Consider the following 19019-nt stretch of genomic DNA (forward strand, 5'->3'; position numbering starts at 1 on the left):
ACCATGGCTGCAGCACATACACCTGTGGGAACTATTGCATTCAGGGATTATGGTGTCTTGGGAAATGGAATGGGAAAACGTAGGACACTAGATCATCAGCAGCAGGTAGGCTAAGGATCCTTGAGTCAGATTTTCTCCTTCACAATTATATCCAACTCTGTCTCTGATTATAATGTGTTGACAAAGAAAGAGCCTGAAGGTAGATAATTAGCTCATTAGGTACTATTATGTGAATGCTCCTAAAGTTGAAGACGCTTTTCTTTTTTTTTTTTTTTTAAGATTTTATTTATTTATTCATAGAGACAGAGAGAGAGAGAGAGAGAGAGAGAGAGAGGGAGAAGCAGGCACCATACGGAGAGCCTGACGTGGGACTCCATCCGGGGTCTCCAGGATCACGCCCTGGGCTGCAGGCGGCGCTAAACCGCAGCACCACCAGGGCTGCCCATGAAGATGCTTTTCTTTTGCTGCAAGTGGCACCCCGAAGATCTTGAGTGATTTACCCATCCAGCTACCTACTAGGCCTAGAGTAGTGAGGGACAAGAAATGATTGCTTGTTGAGTGTTCTATTTCTCTTTAGAGGGCTCTCCATTATCTTCCTAAACAACCCTCAGAAACAAGCATTTTGCTTTTCTAAAATGGCATAATCAGATGGATACTTCCCAGTTGTCTTAATTGACTTGTCTACAGCACAAAATCATTTGAAAAGACTTCTGTTAGTTTCCCTTGAGTTCTCTGATACCTATGTACCTCAGCTCCTTACTACTTCTGATAGTATGATGATGATGATGATAATGATCCAAATTAGTCTGTTCTGGAGGCTTCTCTTGTTGGCTATCATTTAAATGATGATGTTACATGAAACTCTGTTCTCTTTTCCTTGTACTTTTCCTAGTCAATGCATTTATTCTTTTGGGTTCAACATCCAATTATTTACTGATAATTTAGAAAGTTTTATCTCATGTCCAGATTTCTCTCAGTCTTTTGGAGGTTCTACATTCTCTTGAAACCAAACATGTCCAAAATGGAACTCATTTTTACTTCTGTCTTTCAACTTACTTTTCCTCTGATGTTCTCTACCCAGAAAATGGCACCACCAATTATTTAATTGTATAAATCAGTGGCTTAGGAGTTACACAGGACGCTTTTCTCTCTTTTGTCCTGTAATGGGAAACTATTTTTCTCCTCGGTTCTCAATTACTTCTGACACTAGATGTGTGAGAACTTTTTTCATACCACACAGTCCTGCGATTCTCAATGATACTGACAGGGTATCCTCCAAATTTGACTCAATTCTGACACTATCTGAAGATAGATTAAAGACTCAGTTTTACAAGGCTTTCCATATTTCAGATGCCAATCTCAAGTCTAGACTGTTACTTATATTTTTGACTGACTGGCTATAAATCAGGGTTCCTATTGGTGCCACTCTTCCGCACCTTCTAGGTCTGTTAACCTAGAAACTCATCAAATCTTGTTTAAGAGTTTTCATAGTGTTTAATCTATAGTTCTTCCTTTCCCCTGCCCAGACATTAGTGGGTGGGGCTGAAAGTTTCAATCCTGTAATTACTTGGTCTTTCTGGTGACCCATCCTGAGGCTATCTAAAGGCTCCAGCCTAAATCACTCATAAACATAAATCAGGGGTGCTCAAAAGGGGCTCCTTACGAATAACAAAATACACTCCTGTCATGGGGGAAATTTCAAGCATTCTAACAGTTCTGCCAGAAACTAGGCACAAAGACCAAATACATTTTTTATTATACCACACATCCCATATAGTCAATCACTAAGCTTAATTCTGGCATGATATTAAATTGGATTTATTTTTGCAGTGACTCCCAGCAGGGAGAGAGACAACTCTGACTTAGGTCTTCCTCCCACCAATCCATGCTCTACAGCCTTGTCTTTCTGAATGTAGACCTGATGATACCACTCTACCTCCTAAACCTGGGTGGGTCCTCATTGTTCCTAGGGCATATGTTATTTTCCCACTTAATTTCTTGCCATTCCATTTCCTTGCACTCTACACATCAAACCATACTAATTTTCTTTTAACTCCTAGAACAAACTGTGCCCTTTGTCTTGCTTCCTGATTTTACTCTCTTGGAATAGTTCCCCCTCTTTTCTTTACCTCTGTGCCTAACTTAATCTTCAAGTTTAAGCCAAAATATCAGTCCTCAGGAAGTCTTTTCAGGGAAGGCTAACTATTCCGTGTGCTCGCATAGTACACAGAACTTTACCCTGGCTCTTACCGCAGTGTGTAACAGTTGCCTATTTACTTGTCTGTGTTCTTAACTGTGGTGTAAGTTCAGTTAAGGCAGGAACCATGGCTACTTTGTTCAAGGTTATACCTCCAGCATCTAGCATTATTTTTGAGATATATTTTAAGTGCTCTTGGGCAAATTATTTAACCTCTTTTTGTCTTTCAATTTACCAGACTGAAAGATGGGAATAGAAATAGTACCTATTTTATAGGATTGCTCTGAGCAATGTCTATATATTTAGAACTTAGAGTGGGGATTCTCTTAATATTCATGTTTGAACAAATTCTGTCATGTAACTTTGGAAACGTCGCATCTTGGCTCACAGAGCCAATGTAGAGACAGCAGAGCCCAATGAATAAAACATGGATCCTGGGGGTGCCTGGGTGGCTCAGTTGGTTAAGTGTTTGCCTGCAGTTCAGGTCATGATCTCAGGGTCCTGGGATCAAGTCCTGTGTCAAAATCTCTGCCCAGTGAGGAGAATGCTTCTCTCTCTCACTTTCCCTCTGTGCTTCCCTCCCTCCTCCTCAAATGAATAAAACCTTTAAAAACAACAACAACAACAACAATAACAAAACATGGATTCTGAAGCCAGGTTGCTTGGTTCAAAGGTGGATTCTTAGACTTGCAAGTTGTGTGCCCTTGGGTAAATTATGCCTTCAGTGCCTTCTGATTTACCCATCTATAAAATGGGAATAGTAGTTGTATCTATCTCATAGGGTTGTTGTGTCTCTAGCATGTATGTAGTAAGGATATTGTAAATATTTTTAAATGAAATAATACAGAGAGGAGGAATGATTGTTATGCAGACATTTGGCACCATATGATTATCAGTGGCAGTTGATGTAGAATGCCTTCTCCGTGGGTTATGGTTCCTGCTCAAACACCAAAGCAGGTCATCGATGGCCCATATATTGGCTATCCACACCTGCTGTTGGATAGTTTCCAGGACCCAAACTTCGTAATGGAATGCAGCCAGTTCTCTACGGGAGTACAATGTCTGTGAGGCAGGTGCCTGAGCACTGATGACTTTCAGGTCAAGATCCACATAACTGCTACAATTTGCAATGCCATTTAATGTAAATAAATGGCAGCAGGTGTAGGAGATAGGCTAGATTTGAATGGGCTGCCGCAGGTGGGCTCTCCACAGATAAGAGCTCTGTGTCTGAGGTTTGACAGACTTTATGATTATTTCTGACAGTGGGAAGAACAACTGCCCTTTGCCTAAACTCTTGTCACACTTTGTCTGAAGGTAAATGCTGACATGTTTGTGATAGCTCAGTTCATTTACCTTGGAAAGCACAAATAGCCCCCAATTATTCAACATGAGGCCTCTCTTCTGTTCTCCCTCCTACTGTCTAGCTTTTCACAGTTTCTGTATGAAGTAGCTCATGCATAAGAAGGCATTAAATTAAATATGTCCCTTTTACTGTTCACTAATAGCTTTGGTGAAAGGATTTTAGGCCAAAAAACTAGAACCATTGGCCAGAACATAGAGTATGAACTAGCCATGTGTTATGGGTTGAATTGTGTCCTCCCAAAAAATATATGTTGGAGTCCTAACCCCCATTACTTCCGAATCTTCCATGTAAGAAGATACACGGAGGAAACAGCTATGTATAAGCCAAGTAGAGAAGCCCACATTAGATCCTTTCCTCAAGTCCTTAGAAAGAACCAACCTTGCCACAACCTGACCTTAAGCCTGTAGTTTCCAAAACTGTGAGACAGTACATTTTTGTTTTGTAAGCCACCAGGTTTTGGTACTTTATAATGGTAGTCTCAAGAAACCAATACTGGATTTAAATTCTTACTTAGGTGTTTCCTGCTCTTTGTACCGCTATTGCTTGTGTATCCATCACTTTCCCTAGCGAGTTGCCTAGGGGAAGATAATCAGTGGGTGTGAGAGAGCCTTCTAGCCTCTGTCAGTGAAATTGCTAGACTCCAGTCTCCTTGTCTACCTCTTTGCTTCTTCAGTAGTCATTAAAGAGCTCTTGCTATTGTTTTTGGTGCTCATTTCTACTCTAGCCTATGGTCTTAGCCATTGCTATTGATCTAGCCAGTTCCAAGAATAAGAGGAACCTATATATCTCTGTCTGACCAACATTTATGAAACTTGTTTGACCACAGAACGATTTTGTCATATGACACATGGAGCATCTTTTGGGAATTACTACCCATAGTGCTTTTGATGTTCTGGGAAAAGATCAAGCTGACTTTTCAAGGAGGAATCAGTATTAGACACTGGAGTGGGAGACAGAGTTCTTGGAATTCCCTTAGGATGGACATTATAGTCATTAATCTAAAGCAGATAACATCAGACTAGATAAGTCTCTGTTGTGAGGGACTATCCTGTCCATTATAGGATATTTAGCAGTATCCTTAGCCTCTGCTCATTAGATGAGAGTAGCAGCTACTTCCCACTCATAACAACCTAAATGTGTCCAGGCATTGCCAGATGTGCCATTTGGGAGCAAAATTGCTCCTGGTTGAGAACCAGTAATCTAAGGTTACTTTAAAAAGTTCACAAATTGACACTTATTTTCCATATTAAAAATACCAAGATGAGGCACTTGGGTAGCTCAGTTGGTTAAGTGTCTGCCTTCGGCTCAGGTCATGATCTCAGAGTCCTGGGATCAAGCCCTGAGTTTTTGGGCTCCCTTCCTAGGGGGAGTTGCTTCTCCCTCTCCTTCTTCCCTTCCCCCCTGCTTGTGCTCTCTCTCAAGTAAATAAAATCTTTTTAAAAAAAGTACCAAGTTAAAGAAGTAAATACTGAATTGTGTGTAGGATAAGGTAGAAAGGATAAGGTAGAGGGATAAGGGATAAAGTAGAAAAGAAGGGAGGGATAAGGTAGAAAGGTAGGAACCTCCATGGAATCATTTGCAAAGAGATGGGGAAAAGGGACACAAGACAAATCCAGACACCATTTATTCTGAGATCTCTGTGAGTTTACTGGTATCCTAATAACTTTCCCATTTTTGCTGATTTTGTTATTGATTGGATATTTCTCCTTATGGCACGTATCAGTAAAACTCTTAAGGCACAAAGAATCTGTGTGTTTTATTTTTATTTATTTATTTATTTTTAATTAGAGAATGTTCAAAAGTGTGAACTTTTTAAAAAATATTTTATTTATTCATGACAGAGAAAGAGAGAGAGAGAGAGAGAGAGAATGAATGAATGAATGAATGAATGAATGAATCCGGCTCCGAGCTGGGAGCCTGACACGGGACTCCATCCCCGGTCTCCAGGAGCACACCCCAGGCTGAAGGTGGCGCTAAACCGCAAGGCCATGGGGGCTGCCCGAATCTGTGTGTTTTAGGCAACAAAAACAATTAGAGAAGGTACACATATAAATAATCTATTTGGTAGAAGACTCTTGAACCAAAGCAAAGCTCTGTTCTGCCTTAGGATCTTTATATAGGGTACTTATCTACCTGGAATGCATTTATCTTAAGATCTCAAACATTGCTTTCAAGGAAAGACATTTCCTGACCCTTCTCTCTAAAGTATTGCTCCCTGAGGCATAAATTTTTTTTTTAATTGAAGTAGTTAATTTTATTCCAATCAAGGGACAAAGATTTTTTTGAATTTTATCTTATGGGTACTTTGTTGAAAATGTTCTTTATTGTGTGTATGGTAATTTGACCCACATTACTAAAAAAGTATCATAAAGTCATGTATGAGGTGAAGAAAATCCTTTTAAACACATCTCAGGAGATCCCTGGGTGGCGCAGCGGTTTGGTGCCTGCCTTTGGCCCAGGACGCGATCCTGGAGACCTGGGATCGAATCCCATGTCGGGCTCCTGGTGACTGGAGCCTGCTTCTCCCTCTGCCTCTGTCTCTGCCTCTTTCTCTCTGTGTGACTATCATAAATAAAAATTAAAAAAAAACATTCCTTTATAAAAAAAAACACATCTCAGGGGAAAATGTCAAGTGGGTGATTTAGTAATTTATATATTGTTAACAGACTATAATACAATTTCTGGTTTGAGTCAAACCTATAAACATTTCACCATTAGTATATTTTTCATAAATTAAGAATCAGGCATTAGATATAAAGCATTGTGTTTCTTAGAACCAGGCTCAGTGGTTTGTAAAAGTGATACACTTGTCAATTTATGGTGTTTTTGTGTGTATCATTTTGCAACATTTTCATAGTAGTCGCACTGACTGTTCAGTATAGGTATGTGACTTATCACAGTTGAATGGTAGCAGCATTTACCACTGGCTGCGAAGTGTTAAAACCTTACTTCCTTTCAGGTCCTTTTACCTTTTCCACTTTTAAATATCATTGTATTGAGTATCCTTATTATCATTTTTATTTTAAATACCAAATATAATTTAGAAAACTTGTGAGAAGGGTAATCTATTCTTTTGCTCATATTTCTGCACATTCTGTTGTTCCTTCTTCCTTCCCGATGCTACGAGTCTCCTTTTATCATTTCCTTTCTGTTTTAAGAACCTGCTCTAGCCATTCTTTAAGGGTGGGTCTTCCAGCAACAATTTTTTTTTTGTTTTTTTTTTTTTTCATCTAAGAACGCCCTTATTTCCCTTTTATTCTTGAAGGATAGTTTTTTGAGATATCAATTCATGGTTGACTGTTCTTTTCCTTTTCAGCCCTTGAAAAATGAAAAAAGCTTCCTTCTTGCCTCTGTGGTTTTCGATGAGAAATCTGAGAGTTCTGTTGCCATTTGAATAGATGTCCTCTATGGGTAATATTTCCTTTTCTGCTGCTTTTGATTTTGTCTCAGTTTTCAAAGGTTTAATTATGATGTGTCTTGGTATAGATTTCTTTGTGCTTATCTTATTTAAGATTCACTCAGCTTTTTGAATCTGTGGCTTTATTATACCAAATTTGGGAAGTTTTTAGCCATTGTTCTTGGGATACTCTTTTAGCCACTTTCTGTATCCTCTCTGGTGATGCCAATATTGGGTCTTTCATTGTTGTCCCACAGATTCCTGAAACTGTTTTTGTTTTTGTTTTGTTTTGTTTTGCTTTTTACTTTCTTCTCCGTTGTTCATATTGGGTAATTTCTCTTAGGTATTCTTAAGTTCAATGATTCTGTCCTGTTTTCTCTACTTTGCTAACTGAATCCATCCAGTCAGATTTAAAAATGTTGTTTTTTTATGTTTATTAGTTTTATAATTGCCATTTGGTTCTTTCCTATAACTTCTAGTTCCTTGCTGAGATTTTATATTTTTTCATTGTTTAAAGAGCTTTTTTAATTGCTTGCTGAAGCATATTTATGATGGCTTCTTTAAAATCCTTTAAAGTCAGATAATTCCAACATCTGATTCATCTAGGTGTTGGTGTCAGTTGAGTGTCAGTTGATTGGTTTTTTTTCTTTTAAGTTGTGATTTTCTTGTTTCTTGGTGTGTTGGGTTGTGTCCTGAATATCTTGGTTATCACATCAGGAGACTCTGGATTTTATTTGATTTTGGTAGGTGCTCACCCTTTTTAGGTTTAGTATTCAAGTCCTGGGCTACTTTTGTAGGCTGTGGTTTCAATGACAATTTGATTTTCAGAGCCTTTGTTGTACTATTTTGGTCTGCTTGGTGCCCTTGCAGTTTTAACAGATTCCTGCTGATGCTGCCTTGGTGGGTAGAAGGAGCTTCCCCAGACTGTCTGGATTCCTGTTAACTAAGGATGAAGAGCACTTGTGTCAGAATCCTGCCTCCTAACTGCCTGTCTAGTATCCTTCAGAGAGAGTTGTCTTAGGCCCACAGGGAAGAAGGAAAGTCCTGGCCACTTAATGGCAGCATCGTTCCATATAGATTCTTCTTGTTGGTTCTATAGGCTTGCTCAACCCAGAAATTTTGTATTGTAACATCCTGATTATTTCCTTCATAGCACTTGTTATCTGAAATTATATTTATTTATTATTTTGCTTTTTCAATGTTTGTTTCAAGAGTAGAAAAGACGATGGTGACAGCTATATGGAAGAGGGAGAGCATACTGAATTCTTAGAATATATTATCTATCTGGAAAATAGGGCTGAGAGTTTTAAAAATATTTATTCTTAATATATTTTATTTATTTTTTTGAGTTGGGAGTTGAATTTTTATTCTATTTGTTGATAAGTTCAACAATTTTTTTGTCTGTATATCATTCATTTTTTAAAATATTTTGTTTAAATTCAATTTGCTAACATACATTATAACATCCAGTGTTCATCTCATCACATTCCCTCCTTAATAAGCCCATCACCCAGTTACCCCACTTCCCCCAACTTCCCCTTCTGCAATCCTTTGCTTTAGTTCAACAAATATTTATTGAGTCTATTAGGTACAAAGCTGGGGATTTAAAGGTAAGAAAACAGATCTGTGCCCTGCTGGGCACCACAGTCTATGGAAGACAGGATCTGAACAAGAAATGCCAATGTAATATAGGTTATAAAGGAGAAGTGCAAGTTATGGGGCAGCAGGTCTCATCAGGCTCCTGGAGGGTGGAGAGGGGGCTCCAGCCTTTCACATATGCATAGCTCTGTGTAAATGTTTGCCAAGAGAGTGAATGTTTGGGCCCCAAACTGGAATACTGGAAACTCCATATTCTTAGAATCTTCACTAATTCTGTTTGAACACTTTGTAGGTGTCATTGTTTTCCAAGCCCTGGCTTCTTTAATCCTCACAGCAGCCCTTCATCAGGAGTTTTCTTATTGTCATTTTCCTATTTTACAAACAAGGAAACTGGGGCTCAGACTGCAGATCACTTAACTGGTAAGAAGTGGAGCCCAGATGGCTGCCTCCAGGCTCATGCTCTTAAGCCACACCACCTCCCCTGGGAGGAGAGCCCATCTCCACCTCTCCTCAGCACTTAGCTCAGCTTACCCCTGCCTTGCTGGTGCTCTGGTTGCTTTTGTTGCCTTTCTGTAGGTTCATTTGTACAGAGATAGTGACATGAACAGGTTCTCCTGACCCAGGATGATTTTGGTAGATAACCAAATGCTGTTTAGTCAATGCTAGGATCAAGGAAGATCCCCTTCTTTGGGAACTGAGCCCTGGCTCATGGTCCGTATGAACTGTCTGATGGTCTTTACCCCACCAATGTCCATGGGCATAGAGTTAGTATTGGATGTTCACAATCTGGTGAGCTATTCATTTCACTGATGGCTGCTCTCTTCCTTCCTCAGGTTCTCAGGTTCATCAACAAGATAAATGTTCCAAAAGAGAGATTTCTTGATACAGAGATTAAGAGGGCAGACTTGGGAGCCAGATAGCTTGGGCTCAAATCCTGGCTCTGCCACTTACTGGTGATGTGACTCTCTTGGTCTCTCTGACTATATAGTTCATCTGTAGGTCAGTCCATGTGGTTCTGTGGCACAGGTGGAAGGTGAAAGGGCCATTTCAACACTAAAAAACCACCTATAGCTGTTGTTTACAGAGCACTTACCATGTGCCAGGCACAAGCTAAGTACTTTATGTCATTGTCTCATTTTATCTGCATAATCATCCTAGGTATGTGACATACTGCATTTTTCAAAGATAATTACCCAATATTTTCCATTCCTTATGCTGCTTTTGAAATGTGGAATTGATAGTCTTTCCATAGAGTGATGAGGCTTATATCCCTTCTCCTTGAAATTGGGTGAACCTTTGAGACTGCCTTGACCAGTAGAGTACAGCAAAAAGTGATACTTTGTGACATCCAGAATTTAGGTCATAAAAATGCCATGTGTTTTTTAAAAAAGCCGTATACTTACTTTGCTCTCTTGGGTCACTCGTTCTTGAAACCTGGCCACTTCATTGTGAGGAAGCCCAAGCCACATGCTAAGGCCATGTGTAAGATATTCCAGCTGACATCCCAGATTATACCCCATGAAAACACCAGCACTGATAGCCAGATCTGTGGGTGACTATTTTATTTCTATACATTTATTGGGTTCCTCTTCTAATCTAGATACCACGTTATATATGGCCTGTGAATTCAAATGAATAAACTGTAGCTTTTGTTCCCAGGAGGCCTTTGATCTAGGTGAAGGGGTAGACTATTGATCTCTATATTCCTGTGTGTTCTCCGACACTGGCAAAGACTTAGAGGTTGCTATATGAGACATTGAGAAGATTTTCTGGCCTCAGGCAATCTGTCCTACCTCCTTAACTTTGAATTTATCCAAAGATAATCAAAGTAAAATAGGAGTAGCTGGCTATTTTCATATTTAAGCAGGGGTTCCTCCTGTATGACTACTCTGAAAAGGAGTTCTAAAGACCTTAAGACTTTTTACTTGAATGGAAGAAATGTAGTTGATTAGTATATCCAGTATCTATTAGGGAAGAAGAAGATGGGTAGATTCTTTACTCTCTGCTGTATTTTCACAAATATTTGTTGGGGAGCAATCATATATATTAGACTAGAGATACAGAAGTAAGACAAGATCCTCACTCAGAGTCTATCGTGGCAGGAGAGGTGAAAAGTCTTATAAGATCGTAAGATGGTAAAAAAAAAAAAAAAAAAGATAGTAAGATGGTCGCTCCAGTGGTGGTAGGGATAGGTGTTGGGGAAAGACAGAGGAAGAAGCTCCTCCATCTGTAGTGGAGTCAGGAAAGGCTTTCCAGGGGAGCTAGGCTTTGAGCTGGCCATGAAGACTGACAACTTCTCAGATGTCCAATGAGGAAGAGGGTAGCCTCTGAGAGGCTGGAGGAAGGGGGAGCCTGTGTAAATAGTTGAGGAGGCATGATATGTTTGAAGATCTACAAGAAATTTAGTATTGTTGGTTAAAAAAAAAGGAAGAGAGCCAAGAGGTGGAAAAATAAGTGAAATGTGAAATCTAGGACCAGAATGTGAAGGGTCTGCTGTGTAGGTGCAGGCATTTGTCTTTTATGGTTTGGTGTGCTGTTTCTAGCTGCAGTTAGAATGATCTGGGAGCCTTTTAGAAAAGACCAATGTCTGGTCTCAGTTCCAGAGATTCTTATTCAATAGGTATGGAGTGAGGCCTAAATATCAGTGTTATTTTCAAACTTTTTATTGTAATGAATTATACATGTGTGTCTCCATTATGGTGTTTTCCTCACCCCCCATATATCTCTTTTGTGCATTATTCTCCTAAGTGTCTTTATTTTGACCCTGTTTCCCTAACTCTTGCTTGGGTTTCATGACTCAAATTTAGTATCACTTATTTCAGAAAGTCTCCCCTGATCTTTCCTGGCTGAGTTATGAATCCTTTTCTGTAATTCGATAGCACCTCATATATAATTTTCAATGAGATTGGTATCCAGTTGGCTTAGTTTGGTCTTGGACATAATACCATAACTGAATTATTACATCCAGACTGAATCCAATGGGGGAGGCAAAATTGGGTGCTAATATCAGAAGCGTGGTAGGTACTGGGCATCAAAATAGCAAGTATTCTTTTCAGTACTATATAAACCTGTATTGTTCCTGAAAATATTTAAAGTGGTTGTCTCTACTGGACTGAGAGTTCCTGAAGGGTAGTTACTATGTGGTATTGATCTTTGAATACTTAGCTCCGAGTCAGTTTCCTGGCTCACTAATGTTCCATGAATGGCTCCTGTTTTCAAATTTAAAAATATAATTTATTCTGAAGTCTGCTGTGAATATCATTCATCCTTTCTAAAGTGTTTCCACTTTATTCTGTCAAGCCCCCAGGTCTTCAAGGATGGGGGAAAAGTTTGCACAATGGCTTTTGAAATTATCATCAACAAGAAGACATCTTTGAGAATTTTATTAGCTCCTTTCCCTTCGGCCTCCTGAGGAATGTAAGGGTCAGTGATAGGAGAGAGGCAGGCAGGCTGAGCAGCTGGGATCCAAACCCACTAATTCCATGGACAAGTGCCCTCTGTCTCTGCCAAAATTCAGGTTGATGATAAAGGAGGGAAGTAGACGTTCCTGGACTCAGATTGAGAGTTGCTCAACTCATATTGCATTGATTGGGTTGACAGGCACTATGGAAGTAGAAAATGTTGTTTTGCTTCAGCCTTATCTGTTGAACATTCTCTAAGGATCTCTTTTAACTTACACTTAAAAATTGGAGAAAGAAGCTGATAGGCAAGGAAGTTTACATTTAATTGCTAGTTTGTAAGCAATTTTCCTAAGTGCTACTTCATTTCAAAGTTGTCATCTAATGGGTATCACAGTGTTTCTCTGGAAAAAGGAATGTGTTTCATTGAACTCACTACTCCTTCAGGAGCAGACTTGGATTTAGTTTTATGAACAGTAATGATTTTTTCATCAGGTGTACTTTGTTTCCACACCGGGTAGTGTGATTCATAAAATCAAAGTTCTTACGCTCTCATTATCCTTTCCAGGAATAAACTCTATTTCCTACAGCTATAATTCCCATTGTAAACCAGCTAGGTCCTTGTGTAATTGATTGTTATCTTGTGTAGCCACATGAAATGTCACAACATGCTTTAGATGAGAGATGAAAGAGAAGAAGGAAGAGGAGGAGGAGAGAATAGATGTCAGACTAGCACCTGGTGGGGCTGAATCTCTTCCTGCTTCTCAAAGAGAATGTCTCCAATACCCAGATATGGTGAAGAAGATCAAACAGATGATTGAACTTTTTTACTAAACTGACCATCTCCACAGAAGTTTGCTCTGAGTGATCAAAGCAGTCTTTCCAGTGCTGAAGAATGAAGGGTTTATCTCAGAACTGTTCTCTCCATTCCTTCTCCCTCCCTCATTGGTCAAAACTTATCTGGGCAGATTGAATTGCTGGAATACTTATTTAACCCATTAGAAATGATGCTGTAGGGGCCTACCTGACATTCACTCTTCATGCACCCTCTTGCCCATGGTGCATGAAGCTTATACCTTTATTTTCCCTTGGAGTAATGGTTGGGGGAGCAGGTGACCAAGAATCCAGCTTACCTACATTTCTCTCATTTGAGACCTCACAGCTGGCTTACTGGAAAGAGTCCAAATCCTTTGGCATGGGATACAAATAGGCAGCATAATAAAAAGATATTTTGGGAATAATAATTTGGCAGCAGAAACCAAAGGCAGGGAGTAAATTAGCAGTCAATTAGAACAGTTTGGCAGGATATGGGCCTCAACCAGGAAGACATTGTGCCAGAACTATTATTTATTATTTAGAGAGATTTGTCCAAAGAATATACATATACTGAGAGCCTAATAGGAGTTCGGCCCTGTGCTAAGTGCTTCACATATATTATCTCATTTATGGCAAAAGTAATTCCCTCTCTAACAGAACCCATACTTTTTTGCTGTGGCACTTTTTACAGTTGGAAACTATATATTTATTTGTGTGTTTAGTTGTTTTAATGTTGGATTCCACTCACTAAGTTTCCATCTATATGCGTGTCATATAGGATATGCTTGAAAGTTTATTAAATGAGTAAATGACTGTATCTTGGTTACCACTCATGCAGCCTAGATTCAGGAAAAGAAACCTCATAGAAATCTAGGAAAACTGGATAAGCAGTATGCAGGAAGGGGCTAAGTTCCCAGAGGTAGCTCTAGGAACCCCTACAACTTGACTACTAGAGAACTTGGCCATTAACATGACAGCTCCTAATACTTCTGTACTAGAGCTTTCAGTTTAAATTCTTGAGGGATTCTGATGGGCCTGGCTTGGGTCAGGTGTCCACTCATGATCCAGTCAGCTATGATCAAAAAGGCAAAGTAATATAGTAGGTACATGTTTATAGGATTCTTCCAGGGTGCGGGTGTGTAGGCAGTTCTCAGAGGAAGAGAGTTACTGAGGGCTGTGAAGGTAACTTAAGTGGTATTTACTATCATATAGGACTGGAAGGAAGAATATGACAGCAATGTATAGAGATATTTTAAAAAAATACGTATTGTGGCACTATGTCTGGATTCCACAATTCCAGTCCTAGACTCAATACTTATTGAGTGATCCTGGGCAAATTACTTAATCTGTCAGTCCTTCATTGTCCTTATCCGCAAAAGAGGATTGTGATAGTTTTAGCCACTTATACTCGTTATGAGTTTTAAAAGAGATAGTGCATGTAAAACATCTAATAGTGCCTGGCATTGTGGGCACTCAGTACATGTTAGCTAGCATCATTCTTACAATGGAAACTGGAAGTTCTATTTAGAATATTTTTATTTCTCTTAGTGAAATAAAGAATTCCATCAAGACTCTTCTAGGATAGTTAATTTCTGGGAGAAAATATGGCTTAATGTGATGAAGAATTTCAAATTTGGAGAAAGATGATTTTAACAAGCCCAAAATGTTCATCAGTTTATTAAAACACCAAAGTAGATTTAACATCAGTCTCCACACAGGTCCTTAAAAAATCAGTTTTTCCTTACTTGCTAGTTGTACTGGCAGTGGAGGACAGAGATTGCAATTCAAAAACATTACCTCTTCACCCAGACCCAATATTGAAGGGCAGGACCCATAGGCCTATGCTAGTAGGGAAGTGATGAGTTACCTATTTGACTATTCAGATCTCTTGATCTAATCGTAGACTAATGCTTTAAGTTCAAGGTGAAAATCGAGTCATCTGTAGCTGTTGTAGCAAGCAGAACAGACATTTGGATATGCTTATGGATCTATTTGAATTAAAGATCACTGATTTTATTTCTTCACATTTAACAACATATTATAACCTGAAACACAGATCACAAATGTCAACTGGCACTTCTCAAAGCCTAATGAGTTCTTTTGTGAAACATCACAGGAGCAGTAAGGAACAGCTTGGAGAAAGGCCCTTTGAAAACTGTGAAATGATTGTACTATCAAATATGTGGTTTTCTTTCAATTTAATCATGTTCCCCCTGGGGTTCCTTAAGGTCTGTGTTCTTGCTTTATATGCTGGGGAATTTATTGATAACAAAGTCCATTTTAGGTCAATTTAAGGAAGGAAGATTATAACTATAATAATTTATTTGGGATTCTGATTGTCTTTTGATTCTATTATTTCCTTTGGTTGTCAGGCCATTTATCACTTAAATGCAGATAAATTGTAGGTTGAGCATTAAGGTGAAGGGTTCTCTTTTAAAAACAGTTCCCTTAGTAGGGGATGAGCTACAATTGGTGATGGGAATTAAAGAGAGCCCTTGTTGTGATGATCCCTGGGTGTTGTGTGTAAGTCACGAATCACTGAATTCTACTCCAGAAACCAATATTGCACTGTATGTTCATAATTAAATTTAAATAAATAAATACATACCTATGTACATACATACATACATTTCACTTGGTTTCGAGAATCTTAGCACTGGAAAGCAAATTTAGAGATGGCTGGCCTACACCCTATGTATTATAGAGAGAAAACTAGAGGCCTGAGAAGTTACATGATTAATTCAAATTACTCATCTGTACAGGGTAGGTGATGGACTCTGGATTAAGAGATGAAAAGTGATCAAAAAAGAAGTGATACATCCTACAGAAAAATTGGTTTACTGTGAGGATTATTTTGTTTCACACTTTGTGGCTTTAATATTGTTCAGACAGTTCAACTTTTTGTATTTGTTTTCCAAAGTGCTTAGAGCTGTCACTAATACACTTCAGATAGGAGGTTCTAGATACTTCTGCCAGGTGCAATTTCATGTATTAACTTTTGTGGCTCAGATAAGGCTTTGGCTAACTTAATGATTCCCATATGCTGGTTTATTTATTTTTTTTTTTTTAAGATTTATTTATTTATGATAGAGAGAGAGAGAGAGTGGCAGAGACACAGGAGGAGGGAGAAGCAAGCTCCATGCTGGGAGCCCGATGTGGGACTTGATCCCGCGACCCCAGGATCGTGCCCTGGGCCAAAGGCAGGCGCCAAACCGCTGAGCCACCCAGGGATCCCCCATATGCTGGTTTAAACCAAAAGACTCAGGATAAGTTATTGGATTGACCAATATAATTATATTTGGTTACTTCCATTTAATGGATGAGAGTAAATACACTGTATTTATTCATTACATGTTTTGCTTATTTAACTACAAGATAAATAAAGACCTCCAACTCAAATATAATATTATTAAAAGGCAAGTGAATTGATGTATGCCCTTATTTTCTTTTTAAAATAAATTTATTTTTTATTGGTGTTTAATTTACCAACATATAGAATAACACCCAGTGCTCATCTCATCAAGTGCACCCCTCAGTGCCTGTCACCCATTCACCCCCACCCCCTGCCCTCCTCCCCTTCCACCACCCCTAGTTCGTTTCCCAGAGTTAGGAGTCTTTATGTTCTGTCTCCCTTTCTGATATTTCCCACACATTTCTTCTCCCTTCCCTTATATTCCTTTTCACTATTATTTATATTCCCCAAATGAATGAGAACATACAATGTTTGTCCTTCTCCGATTGACTTACTTCACTCAGCATAATACCTTCCAGTTCTATCCACGTTGAAGATGTATGCCCTTATTAAGGTGGTAATCTTTTAAACATTAGGAAAAGCTAAAAAGCAACTTTGCCAATAGGTCTTGCTTGCCTCACTTCCCCATTTCATATAAGAATTTTACTTGTGTGGGATCCCTGGGTGGCGCAGCGGTTTGGCGCCTGCCTTTGGCCCAGGGCGCGATCCTGGAGACCCGGGATCGAGTCCCACATCGGGCTCCCGGTGCATGGGGCCTGCTTCTCCCTCTGCCTGTGTCTCTGCCTCTCTCTCTCTCTCTCTCTCTGTGACTGTCATAAAAATAAATTTAGAAAAAAAAAAAAAATCCTAGAGAAGAACACAGGCAACACCCTTTAAAAAAAAAAAAAGAAAAAAAAAAAAAAGAATTTTACTTGTGGAATATTCTGACCCTATAAAAAATATTTAGTTTTTCTTTTTATTGTAAAATATACTATATACACAGAAAAGTGTATGCAAGGCGATGTAGGAAATGTTGGGGTTCAGAGCTAATAGCTAAGAAAGAATTCTTGAGATGTCTTCAGTACAAAAAAGATGTTTTTAAGAAATATTTTATTTATTTATTCATGAGAGAGAGAGAGGGGCAGAAGCAGACTCCCCAAGGGGGAGCCCAATGTAGGACTTGATCCCAGATCCCCAGGATCAAGCCTGAGCAAAGGCAAGATGATCAACCACTGAGCCACCCAGAAGTCCCAAAAAAGATGGTTTTATTAAGGCATGGGACAGAATCTGTGGGCAAAAAGAGCTACACTGGGGTCATGAGGAGTGACCAATCATATAATTTCAAGTTGGGAGGGTGTTAAGGATAGAGTTAGTCTCTAAGGATTTTCAGAAGCAAGGTTTCCAGGTTCTTGAGGGAGTTAGCTGTTGTTACGTAAAGGTCATTTATAACTGTCTAATAAAACCCTAGTCATGAAACTCTTTACATGTATATTGGTGGGCCATATGCTTAGGGATGATGCTTGAGGGGCAGTGTATATATAGATAAAGGAAGTTTCCAAAGGAAATTTTATATGTGAAAGTAGACGGGGGTGGGGGCTAAGATTACCTTTTGCCCTCAGTAAAGTATTAACATCGAGGCAGCTGAGTTCCTAGAGGATGTCACTCTGCCTATTTCAGGGACTAGTCAATGGGCTGTGAGCAGTAAGGAAATGTAAATTTTTCTTTTGCCTTTGTTTCCCACATCACAAACCTATATGCATATTTTAAATATTTGTTGTAATAAATATTTTTGGCTTTTCCTTATAATATCACCACCTGTTTGTATTTCTCAACAAAAAAAGAAGTATTAAAAACTTTATGTTTTATAAAATGGGATCATGCAGTGAATATTCTTTCATTTAATACTACATTATGGATGTCATCTTTCTACACTATTAGTGGAATTCACTCACATTGTTGCAGGAAATTGTAGTTTAAAAATGTTTGTTGTTCTATATGTGGGCTAATTGAATTTAAAGAAAAAAATTTAAAAAATGTTTGTTGCTATATAGTATTGCAGTTGTGTAACTCTTCTACAATATATTTACCCATTTTACTGAGAATGGGTATTTAGGTTGCTTCCAGTTTGGGGCCATTATGAATGATATATTAAAATTAAACCTGTATATATCTTCTGTTGAGCATGTACAAGAATTTCTAAGGGTTTATGCCAAGGAGAAAATAGCTGGGTTATGGTGGATGCTCAGCATTGTACTGATATATAATAATGACTATAAATGCTCTAACTAAAGTACAGTCTATCTTCATTATTTGCAGATTCTGCATTTATGAGTTCTCCTTGATAGAATTTATTTGTAACTCCAACATCAATACTTATGCTGCTTTCATGGTCAACTACAGACAGGTGCAGAGTGACAAAATATTTGACTTGCCAATGTGCACATTCCCAGCGGAAGTTGAATCAGGTGACACTCTGCCTTCTTTTTTCAGCTTACTGTGAACAAGTGTCCTTTACATGTCTATTAGTGCCACGTCTTTTATATTTTTGTGTTTTTTTTTGTTGTTGTTGATTTCACTGTTTAAAATGAGCCCCAGGTGTAGTAATGAAGTGCTGTCTAGTGTTCCTAAGCACAAGAAAACTATGATTTGCCTTGTGGAGAATATATGTATTTTAAATGTTTCCTTTAGGTGTAAGTTATAGTGCTATCAGCCCTGAATTCAATGTTGATAAATCCACAACATATATTAAATAAGGTGTCTTTAAACAGAAGCACACATAAAACAAGTTTATGGCTATTGACTGGCTGATGAAAACATTGTGACTAGAAACTTGGAGGAAACTAACCCTTTCTTTCTCCCAAGAGGAGTGGTTCAATATTTGCTAATTCAGTGTTTGTGGCAACTTTATAAATAGAACATAACTACTCCCGATAATGAGAATCAACTGTATGTAGCTGGATATATTTCCACTTCTAGCAGCAATGGATGAAAGTTCCCAATGAGCCACATTCTTGAAA

General features: G+C 38.7%; 1 protein-coding gene across 5 annotated transcripts in view; it reads left to right on the forward strand.

The window, feature by feature from the left end:
* Window positions 1–19019, forward strand: part of CRH (corticotropin releasing hormone) — a 183382-nt gene that overhangs the window by 52424 nt on the left and 111939 nt on the right. For all 5 annotated transcript variants that reach the window (XM_077876768.1, XM_077876767.1, XM_077876771.1 and 2 more), the window contains exon 2: window positions 18319–18467. The gene's annotated coding sequence lies outside the window, so the exon portion shown is untranslated. The remainder of the gene's footprint in view (window positions 1–18318; window positions 18468–19019) is intronic.

This window comes from Canis aureus, chromosome 28 (assembly GCF_053574225.1).
Source record: "Canis aureus isolate CA01 chromosome 28, VMU_Caureus_v.1.0, whole genome shotgun sequence".
In the NCBI taxonomy this organism is placed as follows: Eukaryota; Metazoa; Chordata; class Mammalia; order Carnivora; family Canidae; genus Canis; species Canis aureus.